Below are 25,798 nucleotides of genomic sequence, written 5' to 3' on the forward strand. Positions count from 1 at the left end.
GGCAGTAGAGTATGAATCTGATATCCACTTTCGGACCAAAGGGTTTGGTTACCCCAATCCACCACCAAAACCAAGAGAATGAAGTACGTCTTACATCCAAACTTTAATGGGCGGATCCTCCCCTTACCCTTTTTTCAAAAACGCCAGATCGCGGAGATGGGTGGGCTATAAAAACTCAAAAACAAAATTTTGGTATACTTATTTGAGGTGGCATGTCTACGGCGGCCGCCCCATCCCAACCCATCCCAACACCCGCAAAATGGAAATTTAAACCAATAATGACAACATTAGGCTCAAATGAAAGGTATTTAAGGATAGAGCACGAATCTTATACATTGGGTCCACCTTTACCGAGTTATGACAAAATAAGTCTCAAATAAAAAAAATTTGGGAGTAGAGCCCAATATGAAATCCACATTGGGGTGAAATATCTGAGAGGCTATATCAGCACCACCAAACAGGATTTTTTCCTGACCGTGGCAGTATAGGGCTCATAAAATAAGAAAGTAAAAGAAGGCGCTGCGGAGTGGGCCCTGTCCATCTAGTTAATAAAGGGTGATTTTTTTGAGTTTAGGATTTTCATGCATTAGTATTTGACAGATCACGTGGGATTTCAGACATGGTGTCAAAGAGAAAGATGCTCAGTATGCTTTGAAATTTCATCATGAATAGACTTACTAACGAGCAACGCTTGCAAATCATTGAATTTTATTACCAAAATCAGTGTTCGGTTCGAAATGTGTTCATTCACCGTAACGTTGCGTCCAACAGCATCTTTGAAAAAATACGGTCCAATGATTCCACCAGCGTACAAACCACACCAAACAGTGCATTTTTCGGGATGCATGGGCAGTTCTTGAACGGCTTCTGGTTGCTCTTCACTCCAAATGCGGCAATTTTGCTTATTTACGTAGCCATTCAACCAGAAATGAGCCTCATCGCTGAACAAAATTTGTCAAAATTTGAACACATTTCGAACCGAACACTGATTTTGGTAATAAAATTCAATGATTTGCAAGCGTTGCTTGTTAGTAAGTCTATTCATGATGAAATGTCAAAGCATACTGAGCATCTTTCTCTTTGACACCATGTCTGAAATCCCACGTGATCTGTCAAATACTAATGCATGAAAATCCTAAACTCAAAAAAATCACCCTTTATATAAAACTCACTTGTAACCTCCAACGATTGCATCGAATATCGCCCAGTAAGGTTCTTAAATTGATACCGTCCACATATAAACTGAGTTTCGCTTGCTTTGAAATTCTCTGTCCTATTTCGTATCTTTAAAATTTGATGCTGCTGATTTTACGTCTATTATTGTTACCGTTCACAAATTTTTGTTTGAGTTGCTCACGTTTCATACTTTGGTCGATGACGATTGTTGGTTGTTGACTAAGGCGCACTCACTTACACACTTAGTACACTAAATATTTCACAATCAAAAAAAGTAACATTAATTTCTAAATATTTTAAGTATTTTAAGAGAAATTGTGTGTTTTTTCTGGTAATTTACATTTCAAGTAGACATTACTCATGGTAGGCACTTTAAGATGAATTATTCATTACCACATTTATACACTCAACTGCTTAAATAAACTATAGCAGCAGTATTGTTTTGCGATTTTATGGACATTATGTACATTGCTCATAATCGGATATCTTTCTTTCGAAGCTACTTAACGTAGCATAAAAAAGTAATTCCCAAAATTGTTTAAACCATTTTTGTTTTGTTTTTCTTTTTTCCACCAAAGCCAAGTTCAACTGCGAAAATGTAAACAATCACCAGACTCACATCAAATATAAAAAAAAAACAGTTGGCGCTTGCGACCACGTTGTGTGGTTGTTTTTCTCAACGCTTTGTTTTGAATAGTAAATTTACTCTGCAATCTCACAGATAATGAAGATTTGCTGCGCATGCGCAGATTTGCTGAGTGTGATTTCAAAGCGAATGTTTGTAGCGAAGAGCAGGGCCACGATCTCAAGGCACCTTGTAAATTTTCAATGGGCGGCGGTAGACACAACCGAGACGAAAGTTCAAAGCTGAGACACACACACACACCAAACTTACAAACAACGGAACTCACAGAGAGACGGCCAGCCAAAGAGATGTAATAACATAGAAAGAAAGAAATAGTTGTTTGCTCTGCAAAGTAGCCAAGACGCGTTATTTTAGTTGTTTTATATCTGGGATGTGAACAAATTTTTGGTGTGTTGCTTTGTCTACTGCACTTTGGAGACTGATCTCCAACACCGACAGCTCAAACAAAACTCATTTCATTCTATGACTATGGCTGATCATCATTGCCGTGTTCACTATGACGAAGGCGATGGCGTTGACTGCGGTCTGCTGCGCGATCTGTGCCATGATAAAGATTTAGTTCCGACTGGAACTAAACAACAGCAGCAACAAACACAAAAAACAATGAGGGGGAAAAAACAGCAGATAAAATCATAATGATACAAACAAATACAGCAACAAAGCAAAGGCAAAGGCAAAAAAATAAAACGGTAACAATAAATTAGTCGGTTTTGGGCGACAACGACACAATGCCACACAGTAAATGAACTGAGAAGTCTGTTGACTTGGCTAAGAACAAACACCCAACGTAGGCCGAATAATACCCTACATTCTGTAGTTGTGATATACTCAATCATTTTTATATCCATAACCATAGGGGGTATACTAATCTAGTCATTCCGTTTGTAACACCTCGTAATATTAATCTAGGATCCTAAAGAGCTTATATATTCTTGATCATCTTGACTTTTAAGTCGTCTGTAGCTAAGACAGACGTAATCACAATAGCGTTCGAACGAATGAAGATATACGCTTGGAAATTTGCACAGATGCTTCTTATTGGTGTTGGTCGTTGGGGATATTATTGGGCCATATCGGTTCAGATTTAGATATGGCTTCCATATAACAAAACTCCTGATTCGACTTCTTGAGCCCTTAGCAGCCGCACTCGTAATTCGATTAAGCTGAATGGCATGTACTGTTCTGTTAGATTTTTCTAACAACTGTGCTAAGTACGGTCCAAATCGGTGTAAAACCTGATATAGCTTCCATATAAACCGATCTCCCGATTTGACTTCTTAAGCCCATACAAGCCGCAATTAGTATCCGATTTGGCTGAAATTTTGCATGCGATGTTCTGTTATGACTTCCAACAACGGTGCCAAGTTCGTTCCGAATCGGTCTATAACTTGATATAGCTCCCATATAAATCGATCTTCGGTCTCACATCTAAAATCCCTGGAAGCCGGAAATATTATCCGATTTGGATGAAATTTTCCACACAGTATTTTATTATGACTTCCGACAACCGTGCCAAGTTCGAGCCAAATCTGTTTATAACCTGAATACGGAGCTCCCATGTAAACCTATCTCCCTATTTGACATCATTAGCCCCTAGAACCTGGAATTGTTATATATACTTTATGGGGTCTTAGCGAATATTTCGAGGTGTTACATACGGAATGATTAGATGAGTATACCCCCATCCTATGGTTGTGGGTATAATTAATAAATTGTTTTTATACCCACCACCGTAGAATAGGTGGTATATTCACTTAGTCGTTCCGTTTGCAACACATCGAAATATCAATTTCCGACCCTACAAAGTATTGTATATATATTTCGATTCGTCGTTAAATTCTAGGACGATTTAACGATGTCGGTATGTTTGTCCGTCTATCCGTCTGTCCGTCCGTCTGTTGTAATCACTCTACAGCCTTAAAACATTGAGATATGGAGCTAAAATTTGGCACAGATACGTCTTTAAGTTAAGTTCTTGTAAGAACTTAACCAGCGTGCATCAAGCTGGTTAAGTTCTTACACGAGCCAGATCGGACCATATTTGCATATGGCTACTGTATAGAGCGATCTGCCGATAAAGGGTCTAAAGCCCATAAGTGCTTTATTTCTTATCCGATTTCGCTGAAATTTTAAACAGTGAGTAGTTTTAAGAATCCCGACATCTGACCCAAAAATGGTTCACATTGGACTATATTTAGATATAACTGCCATATATTCCGATCTCCCGATAAAGGGCCTGAAGCCCCCAAAAAGCTTTATTTATTACCCGATTTCAAATTTAAAACAGTAGTCTTAGGACACCCAGCATCCGATCCAAATATGGTTCATATCAGACTCTATTTAGATATAAAGGGTCTTAAGCCTATAAAAGCTTTATTTATTATTCTATTTCGTTCAAAGTTGAAACAGTGCGTAGTTTTAGGCCTCCCAACATTCGAACAAAATATGGTTCGGATTGGAGTATATTTAGATATAGCTAGATAAGGGTCCGATGCCCACAAAAGCTTTATTATACCCACCACCGAAGGATGGGGGTATATTCGTTTTGTCATTCCCTTTGCAACACATGTAAATATCCATTTCCGATCCTATAAAGTATAGATATTCTTGATCAGGGTAAAATCTAAGACGATCTATCCATGTCCGTCCGTCTGTCTGTTGAAATCATGCTACAGTCTTTAAAAATAGAGATATTGGGCATAAACTTTGCACAGACTCTTTTTTTGTCCATAGGCAGGTTAAGTTTGAAGAAAGGCTATATCTTGATATAGTCCTCATATAGACCAATCCGCTGATTTAGGGACTTAGGCCTATAAAAGCCACTTTTATTATCCGATTTTGCTAAAATTTGGGACAGTAAGTTGTGTTAGGCTCTTCGACATTTTTCTGCAACTTGGCCCAAATCAGTCCAGATTTGAATATAACTGGCATATAGACCGATATCTCGATTTAAAGTCTTGGCTCCATAAAAGGCGCTTTTATAATCCGATTTCACTGAAATTTGACGCAGTGACTTATGTTAGGCTTTTCGACATCCGTTTTTAGATATAGGTGCTAAAAGGAGCAATATTTTGTTGTACACAATTGAACAATGACTTGCACTTATTAGTATTTGAGTCAAATCAGATCATATTTCGATATAGCTGCTATGGGGTATAAGCTATGCATTTTTCACCGGATTTTGACGAAAGTTGGTTTACATGTATACCCGAGGTGGTGGGTATCCAAAGTTCGGCCGGGCCAGTGAGTAGTGAGTTGTTTTTAGCCTCCTGACATCCGATCTAAAAAAGGTTCAGATCGGAATATATTTAGATATAGCTGCCATATAGATGATCTGCCGATAAAGCCCATAAAAGCTTTATTTTTTAGTAGTGGTTATCCCTTCATGTGAGGTATCCCGCCATGTTAAAACTTCCCCCCAAAGAGGTGTCGCTTTGGGCCACGCCGTTGTGACTCGGCTATAAAAAGGAGTCCCCTTATCATTGAGTGTAAACTTGAATCGGACAGAAATTTGCCCCTGTTCTTAAATGGAATGTTCATGGGCAAATTTGCAGTTTTTACCACTGAGAAGCTCCTTTCAAAATCATTGAATGCCCGCGGTCGCACTTGCAGCTACCCCGCATAAAAACGAAGCTTTTCAGTATCCGCAACCTGTGAACGCTCCCACTAGCTTTCAGCTTAGCTTCCCGTGATAACGATGGACGATGAAATAGTGTAGTAAAATTAAAACATCAACCAAACATTTCCTTTGTTTAATTTCTCTACATTTATGCAAAGTTTTAATCAAAGTTGACTATGACCAATGAAGTTAGTAGCTCATTGTGCCAAAAATCCATTAATCTTTAGTTACTTTGTTTATTCAAATAAAACATTTAAGATAAGAAATGTTAGAGCATTACCAATAGATTAGATAGGTAATAGTAGATAGATACTTAAAACCAACAGAACTTATTGCTTAACATGTGTAATGTGAAGTCTACCATAAATTCTTCCATAAAAAAAAAAACAAGTTCCGCGGGACAATTCATTATATAACGTAGCAATGGGGTAATTTAGATGTGAATCGGCAGATATTCAATTTGCTAAAATAAAAATTAAAGATTTCGAATAGAAGATTACAACCTAGAAGACAGACATTTTTGACAAATCCTACCGACGAGTTTGGGTGGATCCAAACGAAATCGAGATCTATGAAACCAGTCAAATGCTATTACAAAGCAAAAACACATTTTCTGCCTATTTGTAATAAAAACAGATTACGCTATGGTGCAGCTGGACAATATCCGATTGTATGGATTTCGCTAAATTGCATAAACATTTTTTTTCAGTAATCGTAAAATGCATCAACCGAGGAGTTTTTAAATGGGGACGTTTTACGGCAAGGTTGTGATAAAATTTAAAACGTTCCCATATTCATGCTAAAGAAGCGCCTAAAGCAATATCGGACTAACCAGACAATCGTCGGGACCATCTGGTCCGTTAGAAATTTAGACCAAATTATTTTGAGTCCCTTATCATATGGAGCAGATTCTTTTTTTTTGTATTTTTATACCCACCACCGAAGGATGGGGGTATATTCATTTTTTCATTTCGTTTGCAACACATCGAAATATCAATTTCCGACCCTATAAAGTGTATATATGCTTGATCAGCGTAATAATCTAAGAAGATCTAGACATGTCCGCCCGTCTGTCTGTTGAAATCACGCTACAGCCTTTGAAAATAGAGATAGTGAGCTGAAACTTTGCACAGATTCTTTTTTTTTTTTGTCCATAAGCAGGTTAAGTTCGATATATCGAACTATATCTTGATATAGCCTCCATATAGACCGATCCGCCGATTTAGGGTCTTAGGCCCATAAAAGCCACATTTAATATCCGATCTGAAATTTGGGACAGTGAGTTGTATTAGGCCAGTCGACATCCTTCTTCAATTTGGCTCAGATCGGTCCAGATTTCGATATAGCTGCCATATAGACCGATCTCTCGATTTATGGTTTTGGTCCCATAAAAGGTGAATTTACTGTCCGACGTCGCCGAAAATTTTTAATTTGTAATTTATTTATGTATTTACAACCGCACAACAAGAATATAAAATATCTCCAACAATAGTACATAGTAAACACTTAAAACTAAGAATCTATAGCTATACAATACATCACAGATTTTGAATGAATAACTTAGTAACTGAAAAAAACTAACATTTGTGGCTTTGTAGAATTGAATTTAAAAAAAAAAAAAAAAAAAAATAAAAAATCAATTAAAAAGGAAATAATAGTCTTAGTTGATCCGAAAAAAAAAGAAATTAAGGTATAAGTATAAGAATAAAAATAAATAAATAAATGAGTCTTAACATTCATCAACTTAATGTAGTAAAATGTTTCCAAAAACTGGTTTTGAATGTTGCCGAGTTACTGAGTAATTGCAGATCGTTTGTAAGTGAGTTCCAGAGACGTACAGCGAAGATGAACATATGCCATTCAGAAACAAGCCTCCGATAAATTTTGCGAATGATTTTTTTACCTCTAATAGATGTGGCGAAATCAATAAATCCATACAGATATTGTGGTGCCTGCGTGTAGATCAGTTTATGCAGGAAAGTAAGTGATCTCAGGCACAACAAGTGCTGTAAGGAGACGCCATACAGGGATCAAGAGTATTCAGAGATGGAATCGCGCCGTCTCAAACCAAATACATAACGAGTAACGCTATTAAAAAAGGTGTTTAGCTTACGTCTACTTACCGAGTCGCAATTAGCAAACAACTCACAGCCGTAGAGAATGCCAGGAACAAGATAAGTATTTGCCAAGAGAGACCTAACCCGCAGCGGAGTAAGTGACTGAGTGGCCCAGAGAGCACGCAATTTTGAATATCCCTGACCAACGACAGAGTCGATATGATTACTCCAAGGCCAGATTTAAATATAGGTGCTTATAGACCAATCTCTCGATTTAATGTCTTGGGCCCATAAAAGGCGCAGTTATTGTCCGATGTCGGCGAAATTTGGGACAGTAAGTTGTGTTAGGCCCTTTCAACATTCTTCTTCAATTTGGCTCAGGTCGGGCCAGATTTGGATATAGCTGCCATATAGACCGATTTAAGGTTTTGAACCCATAAAAGGCGCATTAATTGTCCGATTTCGCCGAAATTTGGCCTAGATCGATTAAGATTTGGATATAACTGTCATATAGACCGATCTCTTGATTAAAAGTCTTGGCCTAATAAAAACCGATTTCGCTGAAATTTGACACATTGGCTTATGTTAGGCTTTTCGACATCCGTGTCGTATATGGTTCAGATCGGTCAATATTTAGATATGGCTACCAAGAAGACCAATATTTTGTTCTGGAAAATTGAACAATAACTTGTACTTATTTGACCTCTCAATATCCCTGTCGAATTTGGTCCAAATGGCACCTTATTTCGATAAAACTGCTATGGGGGCATAATTTATGTATTTTGCACCGAATTATGACGAAAGGTGGTTTACATATATACCCGAGGTGGTGGGTATCCAAAGGTCGGTCCGGCCGAACTTTACGCCTTTTTACTTGTTAAAATATGTTCTGGCTTATATTGATTTTGGTTTAAAACCTGTGCTTAGTTTATTCTTGGCCTCACAGCCAAAAAATTAATTCTCAAATAAGATTTACCATATCTTTTAGCATATAAATACCTTGACACTTTCTTATGCCACAATACTCAGATTTAATTTGGTTGTTCCAAAAAGTAGGGTGCACTACATATGCCAAAGTAAAGAAAAGCAAACAATAAGCGACGCTAAAAACAAAAACCAATTTGTTGGAATCGAATGCTTCCATAACAATAATGGAACAAATGAATGACTGACTGAATGAGTCAGTGAGTCAGATAGCCGTGGTAAAAATATACACAACCGCACGCACAGTGGATTTGGTAGGTAAATAAGGAAATGCAAGCTAAAAGAAAATAGAAAAAAATAATAAGGGTGTTCAGGTAGTTAAATAAAAGATCGATCATCCAAAGTAGATGGATCGAAAGGACTTTAGCAAACTAAAAGTAAATCTTTATAATGAAGAACCCTTTTTAAATGGTATACAGATCATACGATATGCTACCCTACATATCAGTGTTAAGAAGCTCAAGCAAAGACAATGTGGTATACGTAAATAGAAGCTATATCTAAATATCATATTGATAAAATCTTATTAGTGGTATCCTTACTATAATTAAATTACAGAACATTTGTCCTTTTAACGGAACTTAGAAAAGATTTCCAAGCGTCTCCATCATCGGATAACAAATGACCGCATATGGCACGAAAATACATATGAAAGCTATATTCAAATCAATTCTTCCAATTTCCTCAGCCTTGGTCTCTAGAGCAAAAAAAAAAAACAAGTAAAAGCGTGCTAAGTTCGGCCGGGCCGAATCTTATAAACCCTCCACCATGGATCGCATTTGTCGAGTTCTTTTCCCGGCATCTCTTCTTAGGCAAAACAGGATATAAGAAAAGATTTGCTCTGGTATTAGAGCGATATCAAGATATGGTCCGGTTTGGACCACAATTAAATTATATGTTGGAGACCTGTGTAAAATGTCAGCCAATTCGAATAACTATTGCGCTCTTAGTGAGCTCAAAAAGTAAAATAGAGAGATCGATTTATATGGGAGCTGCATCGGGCTATGGACCGATTCAGACCATAATAAACACGTATGTTGATGGTCATGAAAGAATCCGTCGTACAAAATTTCAGGCAAATCGGATAATAATTGCGACCTCTAGAGGCTCAAGAAGTCAAGATCCCAGATCGGTTTATATGGCACCTATATCAGGTTATGAACCGATTTGTACTTTATTTGACATAGTTGTTGAAAGTAACAATAAAAAACGTCTTGCTAAATTTCAGCCAAATCGGATACGAACTGCGCCCTCAAGAAGCTCAAGAAGTCAAGTCGCCAGATCTGTTTATATGACAGCTATATCAGGTTATGAACCGATTTGAACCATATTTGGCACAGTTGTTAGATATCATAACAAAATACTACGTGCTAAAATTCATTCAAATCGAATAGGAATTGCGCCCTCTAGAGGCTCAAGAAGTCAAGACCCAAGATCGGTTTATATAACAGCTATATAAGGTTATGGACCGATTTGAACCATACTTGGCACAGTTGTTGGATATAATAGCGAAACACGTCGTGCAAAATTTCATTCCAATCGGATAAGAATTGCGCCTTCTAGAGGCTCAAGAAGTCAAGACCCAAGATCGGTTTATATGGCAGCTATATTAGGTTATAAACCGATTTGAACCATACTTGGCACAGTTGTTGGATATCATAACAAAACACGTCGTGCAAAATTTCATCCTAATCGGATAAGAAATGCGCACTCTAGAGGCTCAAGAAGTCAAGACCCAAGATCGGTTTATATGGCATCTATATCAAAACATGGACCGATATGGCCCATTTACAATACCAACCGACCTACACTAATAAGAAGTATTTATGCAAAATTTCAAGCGGCTAGCTTTACTCCTTCGGAAGTTAGCGTGCTTTCGACAGACAGACGGACGGACGGACGGACGGACATGGCTAGATCGACATAAAATTTCACGACGATCAAGAATATATATACATTATGGGGTCTCAGACGAATATTTCGAGTAGTTACAATCAGAATGACGAAATTAGTATACCCCCATCTTATGGTGGAGGGTATAAAAAAGAGTCTGTCGGATGAAAATTGCGAAATTTAACATGGACATGAATACCCCTAATGTTTAAACACTTTGAAAAATACAATGTATCGCGCCATGTTAATGACCACAGAAGTTTGAAATAATAAAACATATCAAAACCATGTTGTCATTGTTGTTGCGCTTTATGAAACTGTTGCCGTTGTGTCGGATATTGTTTGGTGTATTGTTGTTGTCTGTTTTTTTTTTTTTTTGTATTACCGCTGCTACCATGGGGCTTATGGTTGTCGTCAATGAACCGTACGTCATACGAAAATATGGGGTAGCAGCAAATGGTGACGTATGGCCAGCCATACGATCAGTAATGTGAATTACCCTCAAAAAAAGATGTCAAAAAAACAATTAAAAAAAATAATGAAAATCGTTATGGTCAGCGTCGTAATGCATATGAGGAATACTAGAGAGAGAGAGGGAAATATATATGTTATGTGTCCACAAATAAGAAATATCTCTTGAGCGATCTGAGAACACGCGATAACTGTGAGCAACTCACGGGCTAGAACTTTGAGCTCTGACTAGTGTGGTGTTCATTATTATCACGGGAAGCTTAGTTGAAAGCTACCGGGGGTGTCCACAGGTTGCGGATTGTGGAAAGCTTCGTATTTATGGGGAGTAGCTGCAAATGCGGCCGAGGACAGTCAGCGATTTCGAGAGGAGAGTCTCAGTGGGCGGCCAGTGGGCACTGGCTCTTATTTAAATACTGAGTGCCAATGACAAGGCGAGTTATTGGCGCCTTCAAATAACCAATGGCCAACGTCGGCGGATGTTCCCAGGTTAGCTGTGGCTGAAAGCATGCATCGTATCTTGGTGCAAGGGGCTAGCGACATCGAGGGTTACATATGCGAACTCACAAAACTAGAGATGGGCAATGAGTAAATACCCAAAAGATATTTACCCGGTAAATTGGGTAAATTCCATATATACCCAAAAGCTTAGTATTTATAGTTTTGAAGATATCTTGAGTACAAAAACATTTTCCAAAAAAATTTTGATGATTTCGTATTTTTTCTATATAAACCTGATCTTTTGATCTCAAACACGTAAAAGCGTGCTAAGTTCGGCCGGTCGAATCTTGGGAACCCACCACCATGGATTCTGTTAAAACTTTATAAAAAATAAATTTAGTTTGAAGGCCATAACTTTATTCTATATACCAAACTTCTCTCAAACCAGCAACAACTAAACCTTCAAGGAACCGAACAAGTATAATTGAGAGACCGGTTTACATGGGAGCTATATCAGGTTATAGACTGATTTGGACCACATTTGGCACAGTTGTTGGAATTCATCACATTTTCAGCCAAATCGGACAAAAATTGGGGTATGTTAGGGCTCAAGAAGTCCAATCGCGAAATCGGTTTATAAGGGAGCTGTATCTAAATCGGAACCGATATGGCCTGTTTGCAAAAAGAAGTATCTTTGCAAAATTTCAAATGGTTAGCTTAACGCGTTCGCCCGCTATCGTGATTTCGACCGACAGACGGATATGGCTAGATCGACTCAGAACGTCTACACGATCAAGAATAACTACTTTATGGGGTCTAAGACGAATATTTCGAGGTGTTACAAACGGAATGGATGGATGAGTATAAAAATCTGAATTTAGTTATATATAGCCGCCATATAGACCGATCCTGAGGCAATTAATCGGCAATTTTTAATCCAATTTCGATAAAATTTAGCACAGTGTGTTCTGGTAGACCTCTACCCATTCCTGTCAAATGGGGGCCAGATCGAAATATATTTGAATATAGCTGCCGATCCCCCGGTATAGAGTATTGAGCATATAAAAGTAGCATTTTTTATCCGATTTTGATGAGATTTGAAACAGTGAGTTTTGGTACTCCTCTGCACCTTTTTGTTGAACATTGCACAGATCGGACCATATTTGGATATTGAGCTCTGTTGTTAAAGACTGTAGCGTGATTTCAACAGACAGACGGACGGACATTGTTAAGGTCCGATGTCTCACCAATTTTAAAGCAAATTGTACTGCAAACTCAGTAACGGAGTTTGCTGTTCTCTTTTCACAATAACGAATCTGGCATACAAATTCATGTCGAAGTATAGGTCACCCCACCCCCACAAAAACGCCCAAAATGGGCACATTAGCCAATCAAGGATATATGAGACTCGGTTTGTTTGTTCCGTATAGACTGAAAAACAGCAGAACCGATTTTCTCGAAATTTTCGCATATTTCGCATATTGTGTAGGTTGGTCTGGAAGGAAACATAGGCCATATAATTTTTCGGTATCTGAAGGGGGACGGACCCTAACCCTTATGCCAAAAACACAACCCAAAAATAGGTATCAAATGAAAGGTATTGGAGAGTTGAATATGGTATTAAAATTTGAGCCTAAGTACCCATCGGTCCGCCCAAACCCCAAAACTCCCCAAACAGACATATTGGACGTTCATTTCTATATGGGGCTCAAACGAAAGGTATTCGGGGTTAAAATCAGATCGAAGTATAGGGGGTCACGCCACGCCTCAAAAACGCCATTAGACCCATTATGACTATATGATACTTGGCTGATCCGATTTTTTAAAATTTTCATAGATTGTGCAATTTTGTCTGGAAGGAAACATAGGCTATATAATTTTTAGATATCGGGTGGAGGCGGACCCTCCCCCTTACCCCAAAAACGCCATCCATATCCGAAATTGGCTCGATGAGCACAATAAGGGTATCAAATCAAAGGTGAGACAGAAAACGAATATAGTATTAAAATTTGGGTCCAAGAACATTAGGTTCAAGTAATGGGAGGTCGCCCAGCCCCAAATACCCCCCAAATGGCCATATTAGCCGACCCTGGCTATATGTGACTCAAATGAAAGGTATTCGGGAGCAGATTACGAATATGACATTAAAATTTGCGTTCAAGTCTAGGTGGCGCTTTTCCTCCTAAAGATACGTCAAATGGGTTATTTCACCCATTATGACAATATGGGACTCAAATGAAAGGTATTTGAGAGTAGAAAACGAATTTGATATCCAATTTTGGAGCCAAGTGTTTTGGGGTACGCCCTAAAGCACCCCCTTAAACTGAACTTTATTTGCGTTGGGAATAAATAACGAATTTGGTATCTATTTTCAATGCAAAGTGCCGGTGGACGCCCCAGCCCCAAAACACCTTCCAATAAGTTCATATTTACCGGCCATGGCAATATGGGGCTCAATTTAAAGGGATTTGGAAGTGCAGCAGAAATTTGATACACATATTTGAGTTGAAATGGATGAGGTGCCATTTCTCCCCTTATGAGAACATTACCCAAAGAAAGAACATTACAGCCAGGAACCGAGAAGGGGCAAATTATCTCAATAAGTGCTTTCCGATTCATGTTTAAACTCAATGATAAGGGATCTTTTTTATAGCCGAGTTCGAACGGCATCCCGCAGTGTGACACCTCTTTCGGGAAATTTTTTTAAATGACTATGCATGGCATTATACCTCGCAAATGTCGCCAATATTTGGAGGGGATAAACACCGCTTTGTGCGATGTTCTCGCCAGGATTCGAACGCGTTCCACATCATAGACTAGAATGGCACGAATACGATATCCGCATTCAGGGCGAAGTGTCGCCACCCTAAAAAGATATTAGAGAGTTAAAAAAGGCGCAGCGGAGCGGGCCCGGTTCGGCTAGTATATGTATTATATATTACAAAGTTTCCCTATAGAAAAAGTTAGTAGCCAAAACAAAACCAAAAATTTCTCCTAACCAAACTGCATCCGAGGCTTTCAGAATTTCTAAATTTTCAATTGTGAAAAGTCACAATTTCTGGAATTTATTTTTATTGTTTGTCACCCAACAGGTTTAGTTAGCCCTGATTCAGTATTTCAAGCCACATTTGTTTAAAAGTAATAAACGTTCACGACGAAACGGTTTGGATTTACATGGGCCACACAAAAGCCATCTTATAAATATTTGCATATCCACACATAAAAATAAACGAAATAAGTGTGTTTGCGAGTAAATTGTTTTATACACTGCTTGCTTGAAATTATTTATTGTTTTTTTTTTGTTGTTCATGTATTCACAAAACAAAAATTTCATTTTCAAAACGCTACTTTCCACTCTCATTCTCTGTGGGGTAAGTGAGTAGAGCCGGTGTCATTGTTAATGTAGCCTTTGTTATTTTAAATAATTTTCAAATTAATTTTAATTGTAATTTAAATCGCTCCAGTTAAAATGCATTACATTTGTTCGGTCACCGGCAGAGGCTACACAAACAAAAAATCGAAATTAACCAAAAATCCACCAGACACCATATACAAAGCCAAACACAACAAATTGGTGGGTCGGTGTTCAAGTCAACCAACTCGAAGCTTAATTTGACTCACATTAGTTTCATGTACGGAAGAAACCTACACAACAATGCCGTATCTTGGTTATCCAGAAATTTGAAGATACATAATACAGCTGTGTTTAGTTAAATAGCAAAAGGTCAGAGTGAATTTTTTTATCTGCCAGTTGTGTGTGATTTATGTGCTGACGGCATCATCGATTCATTTTTTTCAAAGACGACCGTGGATAAAACGTTGCCGTCAACGACAGTGTTGCAAAATTTGACCTTGCCAATGGACCATTTAAACCATAGGGATATTTGAACCGTTCATGAAAAAATCGGTTTCAAATAAGACTTTCTTACTAGTATGATAACAGCCTGATATCCTAATTTTCGGTATAGCATATGAAGAACCGGCCTTGTTGCAAAATCTTTCAAAGGTACACAAATACGAATGAGGCCAATATGGGTCTGCTATAAAAGGTTTTTGCGAGTACACTAGTAATCCGATGGTAATCCGATCAGGACCCAAATGATAAGTACATTGGAGTAGAAGCAAATTAGACATGCAATACCCCATAAACGGACATGTGACTTGATCATAGCAACTTGGGACTCAAATAAGAGGTACTTGCGATTACAGTTCTAATCTGGCTTGCGAATTTCTTATTCAAGGAGGTTGGCTGAAACTGAAAAATCGAGAGCATAAACGTTGAGGACTCTGGTGAAAACGCATTAAGTTTGACCGTGCCGAATATTGTATAACAACCACCATGGATAAACATATTATCAAAGTTTCGTCCGCATTTTTCAATCAAAGAAGTATTTTCCTGGGTATCGTCTATATTCAGCCAACCAAAATATATATATCAACCAAGATCAAAGCAGACAAGGATATCGAAGGGACAAAACTACTCGCTATATCTTTCGTCAATATCAAGAAACAAATGAGGATAATGAGCCCAAAACCATAAATCGGGAGATATGTACATGGCAGCTATTTCCAAATATGGTCAGATTCCCAAAATTTCAGCGAAATTGGGTGTTAAATGCTCTTATATGGGCTAAAGACCTTGAGTCAGGAGATTGGTCTATTTGGCAGCTATATTCAGATATGGTCCGATCTGTACAGTATTTGACTGAAGTTTCGAAGGGTGTCGAGGAGCTCAGTGCAACTTACTGTTCCGAATTCCAACGAAATCGAGCACTAATGCGGCTTTGATAGCCATAAGACCCTGTCTCGGTGTAGGGTCTAGAATGGATCATATTTACACTAAAAGTTACCAATATGTATAAATATGGTTCAATTTGTATTTTATACTGTTCGGACACGGCGGACCTAAGTGCAACTCGCCATTCCAAGTTATAACGTATTGCGACAATAAATGCTGCTATTTTGCGCAACATCGGCAGAATGGTTTTTATGACAGCTAACATATACATTTCATATTTAAAATTTTATTTGTGTTTGTTTGTTTGTTCCGTATAGACTCAAAAACGGCTGAACCGATTACCTTGAAATTTTCACAGATTGTGTAGGTTGGTCTGGAAGGAAACATAGGCTTTATAATTTTTTGATATCGGAAGGGGGGCGGACCCTCCCCCTTACCCCAAAAGTACTACCCAAAAATAAAAGTGGACCGATCGGGACAATATGGGACTCAAATGAAAGGTATTCAGGAGTAGAGAACGAGTTTCATATCAAAACCCCTAAAATAGGTTTTTTGGACGATCATGACAATATGGGACTCAGATGAAAGGTAATCGGGAGTAGATTGCGAATATGGAAGGCTTTATAGTTTGTTGATTTCGGAAGGGGCGGACTCTCGCCCTTTAACCGAAAACACCACCAAATCAGAAGTGGACCGATCGGGACAATATGGGTATCAAATGAAAGGTTTTTAAAAGTAGAGTACGGACTTGTACGAAATATCACCATAAGTGGCGGGGGATCCCCCACCCCCGAAAACACCACCCAACAGCACATTTTTACCGCTTTAAGTGAAAAGCTGATATAAACATTTTTGGCAAAATCCCTCAACAGGACATATTTACCGATTGGGACAATTTGGGACTCAAATGCAAAGTATTTGGGAGTTAAGTACAAATAAGGTATTAAATATTGGGTCCAAGTACTTATAAGTCCGCCCCTTGAGATTATAAGTCCGAACATGAGATTCAAATGAAAGATATACAAGAGTAAATTACGAATATGACGTGAAAACATTAATCAAAGTACTTAGGGCGCCGCCTCAAGCCCAAAACTGCACCAAAAATACCGCCCAAAATCAAAAGTGGGTCACGTCCTGACGTTCAGCAGCACATGTTGATCGCGGCAATAAAGGACTCAAATAAATAGTCTTTTGGGTCTTAGCGTCGCGGTGCCCGACCCTGTCCTCCCAATAAAAACCACCCCAAAGTGTCGTGTAGGACGACCGGGTATATATTGTACTCAAATAAAAGGAAGTGTCAGAGGGCAATCCCTCTTACCCAAAAACATGGATTTAAAATTAATATATGAAGGCCAATGAGGATAGAATGGGACAGCAATAAAAGGTCGTTAGTAGGAGAGTACACTTTTAACACTCTAATTGGGATAGACACAGGAGGACCTGCGGATCTTTAAAAATGAGGTATTCCAAGTGGTAGCTTTGAAATATGATTTTGAATGTAGATAACCAATACAAAAATTAATAAATAAGTGTGCATCTGAATTGGAAAAACGGAGTCCTCAGTATGATATTATTTCAGGGTCCGTCCCCTAGACTCCCTTCAAACCGGTCATGTTAGGGTCATAAAGGGCTCAAATAACAGGTATTTGATAGTAGAAAATGAATTTGATATCCAATTTTAAGGGCAAGTGTTTGGGGGTGGCCTCTCACCTCATAAACTCCCACTAAAACAACTGCAATTGCGCCTCAAATAAAAGAAATTTAACAATAGAACACGATGCTGATATTTTTCAGGTCCAAGTGCGTGGATGGCCGCCTCACCCTACATAGAGTATGAATCCGATATCCACTTTCGGGGCAAAGGGCTTGGCTACTCCAATCTACCAGCAAAACCAAGAGAATGAAGTATATTTAACATAAAAAATTTAGACTTTTATTTGTCGAAGATATTAAATCGGGAGATCGATCTATATGGCGACCAATATGGTCCGACCTGTACCATATTGGGGAAGTATATGTAGGGGATATGGACCATATTGGGGAACTCACTTTTCTTGGACAATTAATACGTATTTTGTTCACTGGAGATCGTTCTATATGGGAGCTATATCCAAACAAGTAAAAATGTGCTAAGTTCGGCCGGGCCGAATCTTGGCAACCCACCACAATGGATTCTGTAAAAAATATCCACAAACAAACTTACTTGAACACATCTGTGTGTTTGGCGTACCAAATTTCTGCCAAATCAGGCACAAATTGAAGCATCTGGGGGCCGAAGAAGACTATTCGGATTATAAATGCGCCTTTAATGGATGCAGGATTTTAAATCGAGAGATCGATTTATATGGCACCTACATCCATATTTGAACCGATCTGAGCCAAATCAATGAGGGATGTCGAAGACCCTAATACAACTCACTGTCCCGAATTTCGGCGACATCGGACAATAAATGCACCTTTTATGGGCCCAAGACCTTAAACCGAAAGAACGAAAGATATGGCAGCTATATCCAAAACTGGACCGATCTGGGCCAAATCGAAGAGAAATGTTCATGGACCTAACACAACTCACTGTCCCAAATATAGGCAAAATCAGACAATAAATGTGCCTCTTATGGTCGATCTATATGGGGGCTATATCAAGATATTGTCCGATATAGCCCATCTTCGAACTTAACCTGCTCCTAGAAAAAAAAAGAATCTTTGCAAAGTTTCAGCATAATATCTATATTTTTAAGGACTATAGCGCGATTTTAATAGACGGACGGACCTGGCTAAATCGGCTTAGATTTTTACGACGATCAAGAATATGTATAAAAGTTTATTTTTATTTCCTAAGCCACTATGTTTATACAACAACAAAATCATTTTCTTTACATTTTATCGAAGTAAAGTGCATTTTAATGACTTTGGCCTTAAAACACACCCGTTGTCACAAGTAGTACGCTTACTGCCATAATTTTTTTTTATACCCACCACCTTAGGATGGGGGTATTATAGTCTAGTCATTCCATTTGTAACACCTAGAAATATTCGTCTGAGACCCCATAAAGTATATATATTCTTGATCTCCCGTTCTGAGTCGATCTAGCTATGTCCGTTTGTCCGACAGTCGAAATCACGATAGAGGACGAACGTGTTAAGCTACCGCTTAAAATTTTGCACAGGTACTAAGTATCGATGTAGGTGGTTCAAGATTGCAAATGGACCATATCGGTTCAGATTTAGATATAGCTTTCATATAAACCGATCACCCGATCTGACTTCTTGAGCTCCTGGAAATTTTGCATGCAATGTTCTGCTACGATTTCCAACAACTGTGTCAAGAACGGTTCAAGTCGGTTTATGACCTTATATAGCTCCTGTATAAACCGATCTCCCGATTTGAATTCTTGAGCCCTTACAACCCGCAATTTTCGGTCGGTTTGGTTGAAATTTTGCGTGAAGTGTTCTGACTTTCAACAACTGCGCCAAGTTTGGTCCAAATCGGTCTATAGCTTGATATAGCTCCCATATAAACGGATCTCCCGTTTTGAATTCTTGAGCCCCTACAAGCCGCAATTTCTGTGCAAATTCGCTGAAATTGGGCACGTAGTGTTTCGTTATGCCTTTAAAGAAGCGTGCCAAGTATGGTCTAAATCGGTCTTCAACCTGATATAGCTCCCATATAAACCGATCTCCCGATTTGACATCTTGAGCCCTTACAAGCCGGAATTTTTGTCCGATTTGGCTGAAATTTGGCATGCGGTGTTCTATTACGGCTTCCAGCAACTGTGCCAAATATGGTTCAAATCATCCTATAACCTGATATAGCTCCCATATAAACCGATCTCTCAATCATCCTTGTTCGGTTCGTAGAAGCTTTATTTTTTGCTGTTTTGACAAAAGTTTGGTATGTAGAATAAATGTATGCCCTTCAACTAAATTTATTTTGTATAAATATTTAACAGAATCCATGGTGATGGGTTTCCAAGATTCGGCCCGCCTGAACTTAGCACGCTTTTACTTGTTGTTCTCTTATCAAGAAATATAAAAGGCAACCCTTACATCTTCCGCGACCTGGTAAAGTTACCATATAAACCATTGTGTGATTTGATTTCTTTAGCTGGGTGCAATTCTTACCAAATTATGAAAAACAAATAAAAACGTGCTAATTTCGTTCGGGCTGAATCTTTTGTATAGCAAGTTCTTTATATCCGGTGTCTCTTTATAGGCAAATAATGGATAACACATAACAATCGCTCTGTTATTGCAGCTATATCAGGTTATGGACCGATTTGGACCATACTTGGTTTGGATGGGAGATCGGTTTACATGGGAGCTATATCAGGTGATTGATCGATTCAGCCCATGTTTGGCAAGCATGGTGAAGGTCATGGGAAAAGTCGTTGTACTAAATTTCATAGAAGAAGGTAACCAATATTACCCAACGTTTAACTAGAAAGTTATGCTTCTACCATTGCACAACTCCTAAATCAGTGAGTAGATGGCAGCATTTAATCTTTTAAGGCAAAGTAGTGCAAAGTGGCCCTTGGTAAGACCTTTTTTAAAGGATTTTAGTTTGCTTTCTATTCTCAATATAAACAAAATCAAAAACCCATTTGGTCTAAGCTGGGTATAATTCCAACACAAAGTGGAACTTGACAGACGCTGTCCCTGGTGGTTAATGATTTTCTTCTTTTTTTCAATTTATTCATGTAATATGCAGTATTAGATAAAATTATCAGAGATCACGCGTATAACTTGCAACGCTCTTACACACGACTGTATTTTCACAATAGAATAGTTTTTCTTTCACCCCGATTTTTTGTTACTGTTGCGTATTGTTTAGATAACACGTAATTTTTTATTGCGTTAATTAGATATCGTTTGTCTTTCTGTTTTAGTTCTTCTTTGGTTTTTTTTGAACATACAACGATCGTTACTGTGACACTTTTGTATCGCTTTCTACTGTTTTGTCGAATGTGTTTTTTTTTTTTTTTTTGTCTTGATACCGGGAACCCAAATGTGTTTGTTATCTTATCATTAAACAATAAAAAAAACACCACACCGAATAAAAATTCGAAAAAAATGTGAAATCCCGTGCACTTGTCACTTTATTTTGTACTCCACTTAATTGCCTCATAAAAATTTATAAATGAATTGAAATTTTTTAGTACATCTTTAATGAGAATAAAAGGAATTTGTTTTCAAGAATTATAATTCAAATATTTTTGAATTTCAAAATTTGTTTTTGTTGAAAAAACACATTCACTTTTTTCCGTTTGGCGCTTAAAAGCGTAAAAAAGATTCGAATGGTGCTTCTTTCCGGCGGTTTGGTTTCGTTTCACTGCTGCTGCACTTGCAATATTATCTATCAACACCCAAATTGACGATACCTAACTTTACACCCAACAACCAAACACTTGTTTATCACACACACACCTGTTGCTGCCGTTGTTGTTGTAGTTGCTCACTTCAGTTCAAATGTGAGACTGCTCCAGTTTCAGCCGCTCGTCGTCTACACTCTTCGATATTTATTTTTAACGTAGTTTTATTTTTGATTCACAATTTTGTTGGCCTAAGGTCTAGAGCGCTAAAGTAAAAGCTTCAAATATTGAGAAAAGTTTTTGGAGATAAGAAAAATAAACAAATAACTTATATAGCGTAAAGGAAGAAAGTATTGCATACATTTAGGAGTTCTGCTAATTATTTATGTTAGGGATGTCATGACAAAAAAAAACTTCCCCACCAATATCACATTCATAAACTCTCAACAATGAGTGAACGGGTTGGCACAAAAGCAAATTGTTTGTTACAATTCACTCACTTTATAGTGGTAGTCTGGTTCCTACACTACGAGAGCTGACATATAAGTTTTGGGCCAAAAACAGGTGTTGCCAGGTTCAATCTGTCATTTTCATTGGAAAGTTTGGGATTTTCTAGCATAATCGTACTTAAAATGTTTTAACGTAATGTTGAAGCATTCAATAACCATGTTCTGAAGGTGTCTCACTCGGAGTGGAAACAGGTAAAAGTGTGTTTAGTTTGGTCGGGCCGAATCTTGGGAACACACCAACATGGATTCTGCTAAAAATCAAGTTGAAGGGCATAATTTATTCTACATACCAAACTTCTGTCAAACCAGCAAAAATTAAAGCTTCTAGGAACCGAACAAGCATAATCGAGAAACCGGTATATATGAGAGCTATATGAGATTATAGGCTGATTTGGACCGTAATTGCCACAGTTGTTGAAAGTTGTAACAGAACACCGAAAGTCATAACAAAACTCTTTATGCATAATTTGATCCAAATCGGACAAAAATTGCGGCTTCCAGGGGCTCAAGAAGTCAAATCGGGGGATCGGTTAATATGGGAGCTATATCAGGTCATAGAACGATTTGGACCGTGATTGGCTCAGTTATTGGAGGTCATAACAACACACTTTGTGCAAAATTTCAGACAAATCGGAAAAAAAACTTGTGGTTTCCAGGGGCTTATGAAGTCAAATCGGGAGAACGATTTGAACCGTACTTCACACAGTTGTTGAAAGTCATAGCAAAACACTTTATGCAAAATTTTAGCAAAATCGGACATAAATTGTGGATGCCAGGGGTTCAAGAAGTCAAATCGGGAGATCGACCTACATCAATTTATAGACCGATTTGGACCGAACTTGGCTCAGTGGTTGGAAGTCATAAAAAACACTTTGAATCCAACTTAAGCAAAATCGGACCAAAATTGTGGCTTCCAGGGGCTTATGAAATCAAATCGGGAGATCTGTTTATATGGGAGCTATATCAGGTTATAGAAAATTGCGGCTTGTAAGGACTCAAGGAGGCCACCCTATCGCTGAGGTTCGGATGTCCGCCTATGACGCTGAACGCCTGGGTTCGAATCCTGGCAAGACCATCAGAAAAAATATATACAGTGGTATTCCCCTCCTAATGCTGGCAACATTTGTGAGGTACTATGCCATGTAAAACTTTTGTCCAAAGAGGTGTCGCACTGCGGCACGCCGTTCGGGCTCGGCTATAGAAAGGAGGCCCCTTATCATTGAGCTTAAAAACTTAAATCGGACTGCACTCATTGATATCTGAGAAGTTTGCCCCTATTCCTTAGTGGAATGTTCATGGGCAAAATATGCATTTGCAAGGGCACAAGAATTCAAATCGTGAGATCGATTTGTATGGGAGCTACATCAGGTTATAGACCGATTTGGATCGTAGTTGGCAACGTTGTTGAAAGTCATAACAGAACACTTTGTGCACAAAAAAAAAAAACTGCACGGAAGCTGGGCTCAGTTTTGCCTCAATGGTTTCGTAAATAAGCAGAACTGTCGATTTTGGAGTGAAGATCAGCCAGAAGCATTGCAAGAGCTACCAATGCAATCAGAAAATGTTACTGTTTGATGCGGTTTATGAGCTGGTGGCGTCATTGGACCGTACTTCCTCAAAGATGCTGCGAATCGTAACGTAACTGTGAATGGTTAGCATGCTCGCTTATGACGCTGAGTGCTGGGGTTCGAATCCTGGCAAGAACATCAGAAAAATTTTTCAGTCGTGGTTATTCCATTCTGGTGACATTTGTGAAGAACTATGGCATGTAAAAACTACTCCCATTCGGAGGCGGCTATAAAAAGGACATTCGTAATGGAATGTTCAAGAGCAAATAGGAAATTGGAACCGTCGGAAAACACATTCGAATACTTTAAGAATTCTTTCAGAATTGTTTAGAATTCGATAAGACAAATCGGAAAGTACAGGAAATACAAGTTGAAAAACATATCCGTATTCATTAGGACTCAACTTCAGAATTCGGTCGGAAGTCTTAACGACAACACGAATTTCCCATAATTTTGGTTTAGGATTCTGTTAGAAAAATTAGATTTCCCTCCGATATTTCATCCCGAAATTGTGTCAACCACTTCATATATTTTTCATTAACAATTCGAACAGACTTCGGATCCGAATTCGGATGAATTTTCCGACTTTCGTATAGACTTCTGACCGAATTCTGAACGTTTAGTTCACTAGGTTGCTGCAGCAAAGGTTTGAACTCGTCTTAGTGTGGCGAGAAACGTACTATCTGATACTGCACTGAAGCTGGGCATCAGAAAGCTGCAAACACAACAGGTGGCAACGGCATACTCCCCTCGGCTTACCCAATTGTTTGAAGAAAGCACTCCCTGTCCCTTTAGTTTAGTAGAGCAATGGCAAACCATTGCCCACTCCATAGAAAGAGCCGCAACATCCGTACTTTGGTGCCAAAAGCCACCCACAAGGAACCCATGGTACGACCAGGGGTGCCAAAAAGTTACTCAAGCCGAGAATACGCCATAAGGGGGAACCTTACAGTCAGTAGCATTGCGCCAGATGAAGGAGAGGTATCGGAGGAAAAGCAGAGAGGGAAAACGTCTCTTTCACAGTAAGAAGAGGGAAATGAGAGTGTGAGCCAATCAAGATGTTCAGGGGCCAGAATGAAGTTGAGAAAGTCTATCGAGGAATTAAACATCAAACCGATGGCTTTGGATCAGGCAGATGTGGAACAAAACCATCCCTCGACAGAAAAAATTACACTATACAAGAAACTGATACTACCGTGCTGTTATATGGCTCCGAAGCATTGGTACTTGTAAAAGCAGATGAGGTAGTACTTGGAGCGTTTGAAAGAAAAATTCTTCGTAAAATGTATGGACCAGTTTGTATTAAGGAAGAATACAGGCGTCAAAAATAACGTTTGCTTTGTCAGGCGATCATAAAAAATAATGCAAAAGGGGAAGACCAAAACTCCGATGGATGGATGGCCATTTTATTTGCTAGACACATGTTTCAAGTCTAGTGATGATTTACATATGTTTGTATGTTAGATGCTATAGAGGCTAAGCTATAAGGAAAACCTATAAAATAAAGGGAAATTAAATAACATAAATCAAAAACTGCCTTTTTATTTATTGATGCTGATAGCGTTACTACAGACAGAAACTTACTTAATTTCTACCAACTGATAGGAGACTTTTTGATATACCGTGCTATGGGTAAAAGGAATACGATTTGCAAGAAACAGAACAAATGAAAGCCGGATGTTAAATTTTGTGCACTGGTGCGACCTCTTTATACAGCTAGCATAAATAACATACACTCTACATTTAGCTGCGACAAAAACCATAATGACATAAACGTTTATACTCGTTATTCATTTCTTAAGTTAAGTTAAATGCCCATAGGGCAAACTTCTCACATATCCATGGGTGCTGTCCGATTCAAGTTATCACATATCCATGGGTGCTGTCCGATTCAAGTTAAGCTCAATGAAAAGGGGGTTCCTTTTTCAGACGAGTTCGAACGGCGTTCCGCAGTGCGACACCTCTTTGGGGAGAAGTGTTTACATGGCACAGTACCACACAAATTTCGACAGCATAAGGAGCGGATACACTGAAATTTTTTTCTAATGTTCTCGCTATGATTTTAACCCATGTGTTGAGCGTCATAGGAGGACATGCTAACCTTTTCTGCGTTACAATGGCCCATTGTGTATGTTAAGCAAAATAGTCAGTTTTACCACTACATAAGCACAATTTGATGGTAATTGTTTTCCTTTTAAAAAAGTTTATTATTTCATAATTTCAAAACCATTCACGTCATTGTAAGATGTGGGTATACCAATTTCGCCTTTTCGGTTGTAATATATCAAAATATTGATCTGAGATCCAATAGAGCATATATTCTCCATCTATTTGACAATCAACGTCGATTTAGCCATGTCCATCCGTCTATCTGTCTGTCGGTGCGCCTG

At 38.5% G+C, this 25,798-nt stretch overlaps 1 protein-coding gene across 10 annotated transcripts in view; it reads right to left on the bottom strand.

Moving 5' to 3' along the window:
• LOC106084815 (uncharacterized) overlaps positions 1 to 25,798 on the bottom strand; it is a 169,549-nt gene that overhangs the window by 24,034 nt on the left and 119,717 nt on the right. The window contains exon 1 of one of the 10 annotated variants that reach the window (XM_013248742.2): positions 21,447 to 21,533. The exons of 4 other annotated variants lie outside the window; for them this stretch is intronic. The gene's annotated coding sequence lies outside the window, so the exon portion shown is untranslated. Of the gene's footprint in view, positions 1 to 1,172; positions 1,274 to 2,071; positions 2,287 to 7,564; positions 7,585 to 20,820; positions 20,967 to 21,446; positions 21,534 to 25,798 lie in introns of those variants that run through there. 5 more of the 10 variants (XM_059363886.1, XM_059363890.1, XM_013248739.2 and 2 more) reach the window with 5 other exon arrangements.

The sequence above is a fragment of the Stomoxys calcitrans genome, chromosome 1 (genome assembly GCF_963082655.1).
Source record: "Stomoxys calcitrans chromosome 1, idStoCalc2.1, whole genome shotgun sequence".
Lineage (NCBI taxonomy): Eukaryota > Metazoa > Arthropoda > Insecta > Diptera > Muscidae > Stomoxys > Stomoxys calcitrans.